The sequence below is a fragment of the Arachis ipaensis genome, chromosome B04, assembly GCF_000816755.2.
Source record: "Arachis ipaensis cultivar K30076 chromosome B04, Araip1.1, whole genome shotgun sequence".
Lineage (NCBI taxonomy): Eukaryota > Viridiplantae > Streptophyta > Magnoliopsida > Fabales > Fabaceae > Arachis > Arachis ipaensis.
This window is the reverse complement of record NC_029788.2, coordinates 114675159-114680211: the sequence shown is the minus strand read 5'-3', so window position 1 is coordinate 114680211 and position 5053 is coordinate 114675159.

Sequence of the window (5053 nt, the reverse complement as noted above, 5' to 3'; positions counted from 1 at the left end):
AAAAAAAAAAAAAATACGCGTCCTCCCACTCCACCTCTCACGTTGCGATTTTCTCTTCAACTTCAAACGCCACAACGGATCACTTGTCACGTACGGCCTTTGACACATCGCAACATGCTGTTTCGTTTCGCTAATCATCGTCGCCCGGCACCCGTCTGCCACCGGTAGCCGCAAGTTCTCCACCACGAACAACGCCCGAAAATCCCATTATGGTGACACCGGAGAGGAGGGTCGTGGCTTGTGCCATGCCACGCCACACACTTATAAATGAGAATCGCAATTTGTCCACCATCAACCATGCCGTCCTCCCGCAGTGAACAACGCAGTATGTCCTCCGCTGCTTTTAATTATAATCGATTTTGAGCGTCTGTCTTTTTCTTCTTCTGATAGGTTTTTTATGATTCTTTTTACTAGTTTTGGATATTTTTTTTTTAAGTTTTGGATGTATCTTATATATATATATATTTTAGATGTTTCTTTCTTTTTAGGGTAAAGTATATTTTTTGTCCCTAAAGTTTGACGAAAGTTTCAAAAATACCCCTAAGTTTTATTTTGTTTCAATTTTGTCCCAAAAGTTTTCGATTTGCATTAAATATACCCTTGACGGTTAAATTTTCAAAAAATTTAAGACCAATTCAACAATAATTTCATAATAACAACCCCTCAACACAAGTAAATCAAACATAATTTCCATGCATTATTGTTAGATTGGTCTTAAATTTTTTGAAAATTTAGCCGTCGAGGGTATATTTGATGCAAATCGAAAATTAAACTTTTGGAACAAAATTGAAACAAAATAAAACTTAGGGGTATTTTTGAAACTTTTGCCAAACTTTAAAGACAAAAAGTATAGTTTACCCTTCTTTTTAACACCAAACTTAGGAGATTAGAGAAAGTTTACAGAAAGAAAGAAAATAAAAAAAGAAAACAATAACCCTTTTCAAATCTCAAATTTCTTTTATAAATTATATGTAAAATTTAATTTACTCCTCTTTAAAATATTTATTTTATTCTTATTTATATTATAAAATTAAATTTTGACTCCTTTCTAGAATTTAGTCTAATTCCACTCCTCATCAAACTAATACAATAAATTACAGAGTGGGAGAATTCATTTACTCTCGAAACAATCAAAAAATTTTCTTTTTAAACCAACTTAGGTCCATTTAGATAGGTTTATATATAAGTGACTTTTTTTTTACTTTTAACTTATGAAAAGGTGTAGTATTAATGTTTGGTATAATTTTCAAAATAAAATTGCAACTTTTTAAAAAGTTATTTTGGTGTTTAAGGAGAAGTTAAAAAAATGACTTTTCTCATAATAAAAAACTTTTTATTATTTTTTTCTTAAAATAAGTACTTTTAGAACTAAAAAACTAAAAATAAAATAATTTATTTATAAGTTACTTTTAATGTAAATATTTATTATTTAAACTATTTTTTCAAAAGTAACTTGATTAAGTTATTTACTCAAACTGAACTTAGAAAACCAGCAAAAAGCACATTATTAATGGAAGTATAGGTCGAATAATTCATATTGAACTTTTCTTTTACAATTTTATAAAGTAATAAGAGAGATTACAACTGACATATTTGATTTTCCCAAGTCACAAGCAAAGGGAGGGAAAAACTTTTGTGAACCCAAAGAAAGCAAAATGAGCTTGATTAGTATCATTGTGTGTTGTTGGGGCAAGAAATAATTGGGAGAGAGGATATTATAAATAGTATCAAGTAGTGCTAGGCTACTAATGCTACAACATATGTAACTCCATTATGATTTGCATTATATATTCCACATTTCCCAAAGTCATAATAGGATCATATGCTAAACATACACTAGCTAGTTCATCAACCCATCAAATTCATACATGCTTTCCCCTATTATTGCATTTCATAATATTATCTCTTTTTAACATTTATTATTTGCCTATCCGTTTTTAACATGACAAACACATTAAGATGTGGCTTCATTGGCCAGCTCTTGCCAGCTATGTGTTTAATTTATTCAACATTTCTATGTATATGCATATAGTGGAGGTGGCATAATTCTTATAAAGATAGAAATTAAAGACACGTCACATGTGAAGAATGTAAAGTAGTGTGTAAAGATACGGAAGGAATATATCAAACGAGTATATAATACAAGTATACAACTACAAAAATAGGTTTCCAAATGAAGATTATTGGGAAATAGAACTTTCCTTATAAATAAAACATCATGCATATTACTTAGAGTTTGAAAAAGAAAAATCGCACTAAAAGAATGAAGTTTGAAGACTTTTTTTTTTGTTGACTAAATTTGATACAACACAGAACTCAACCGCTCTCAACACATTATTTGAAGAAATTTGATCTCAGCTAGATAAGTTTAAAAATATCTCTTTATTTAATTTTATATACTGACCATACAAAAAACTATACAAAAAATAAATGCAAAACATGCCGGTTAATTTTTTGAAGGAAAAGTCTAGGGAACTAACAACTTTGTTAAATTCTGACCAGCATGTAACCAGCAAAAAAAAGTGAGTCATTGAATAAAATTTTACACCAATCTCACACCATTAAAATCATCATTGATGGCTATTTTAAATATGAAGATGTTGTGTTATGCTACGATATAGAGGTGAGAAGTGTTATACACTGTTGTGACGAGTCTTTTTTTTAATTAATGGGAGAGAAAGCAATCAAATCAAAAGGTCCAATTTAATTCACTTCAATTTTCTTTTAATTCGAAAAAACACAAATCGGACTATTATAAAAAAATTCAAAATTGTTAAAAACCAAATGGAACCGTCTGTTTTATTTGATTATATATACCCGTGCGTCTACTCCACTCTACTTTTGTAGAACTCTCCTCTTTTTCTTTCTCCCTCAGCTCTTCTTCTTCAGAAACTCTCTTTTCTCTTACTCTATGTCCAAAAATAACAGAGGTTGAGCGTTTTTAATGTTAGTACTAAGTAGAAAAAAATGAATAATAGAGTTATGTTAAAAGTGTATTATTATGGTCAAATTTTGTTACAAATATCTAAATTAAAGGAGTGAAATTTGTATGTGAGAAACTATTAGATATTATTATTCCATTCACACTCTCATTTGAGAAACTAAAAGATGTGATTTGTGAGAAGATAGATTTAGAAATATTAAGGAGAATATCATGTATTTTGCACAAATATTCTATATCAGTATTTAGTGGGTTCGTTCCACTACAAAAAAAGGTCTATGGTCAAGGTGAAAAACCGTGACCATAGCTAACGAAAAAGGTGACCATCGGTCTATGGTCACGGTTTTTGACCTATGGTCACAGTTTTTCCGCCGTGGCGTATTCTTCCATGGCTATAAACTTATGGTCACGATTTTTTTTATTTATGGTCACGGTTGTAGTGTTCAAATTCTAATACTTTAGGCCACGTTTTTCTACTGTGACCATAGGTTAATCTACGGTTACCCCACCTTAAAACCGTGATCATAACCTCATCTATGGTCACGGTTAGCCTCTACGGTCACAATTTTAGCATGACCATAGCTATTTATGATCACCGTACTTTAAAATCGTGACCATAGCTTAGTCTATGGTCACCCCACTTTAAAATTGTCACCATAGCCTCTTAAAATCGTGACCATAATTTATCTTTGGCGACCCTATTTTAAAACGGTGACCTTAGTCTATTTTATTTTATGAGATTTAATTTTTTGAAAGCATAATCACATCTCAAAATGATAATCACAAAATAAATCTAAAAATGAGAAATTTAAGAAATCTAAATCATAAAAGTTACATTATAAGCTAGATATATTTTTAGTCCAAACAACACAAATCAAAATATGGTGTAATTTAACCATTACATGTAATATTAGATAAAGTCTCTTTTCAAAAATACATAACACATCAAAATATTTCATTTAGATAATTAAAGTCATTATAAAACCCATCTCATCTCATATTTATATGGAACATATTTTCTTCACATCATGTTTTTTTGCTGGCAAAAGAAATAAACATGTTAGAACAGAGCAAAAATACTTTTGATGACGAAGTACAGTTGAGTAATAAATATGCAGCACAAGTTTAATAAGTCAATCAATGTTAAAATTTCAACCACTAAACAACAAGGAGTATTTGCTAGGATTTCGAGCTACATAAAAAGAAAACTTTAACCAAAATCTATACATACATGTAATAGAAGTTGTTCACTAGTTTAGAGCTTATATAGAGAGTTATTTGTGTCTGTACCTTGTTTTACCCTCTTAAATAACATGAACTTGTAATTATCACACACATAAATTAATTAGGATATTTTATAATGCAATACTAGCAATTAACCAACATTAATTAATTAAGAATATATAACATGAATCAAATAAAAAGGAGACAAATTAAAACACCTAGGTCTATATTAATGAGTTTCTTATGTGAAAAAGACACACCAACATCAAACTTCCATAATTAACTACTATAGTAGTCTAGTACATACTAAGTACAATAAGAACAAGCAACTTTCTTCTAACAAATTAGATTCTATTGTAGATTCGTTTAAGACCAACAAATCAACAATAAAATTAATATCAATAGCAATCAGTCACTATTAATTTAACTACTAATTTTGAACAGTACTTACTTTCATATCTTTTGATACATGGTGGATTACGATAGATAATCATAACATAAAATAAATATATTGTTATTTGTTTATATTCTAATAGTATTAGTACTCAACAAAATCTAATAATCCGATGATGATAACTTTGTGTTGAACTATATATTAATTATTTAATTTAATTCTAAAAAAATGCAACATTAACTTTTACCTATTTTAACACTCATAAATTACTAACAATAACTTTGAGCAATTTCAGTTATATAAAAAAATTGAGCTAAAACTATAATCTAAACCTTGCTTATTTTCATTTTTTCCCCACATTAGTCATACTCTGATCTTCTTTATTGGAATGAATTCCTTTTTTCTTTTTACTCCATTAAAAAAGACTATCTATCTTCATAAGAGAAAGAAATAAGAAGGGTGAGTACGAAGAGGACCCACCTCCTCGCTTAACT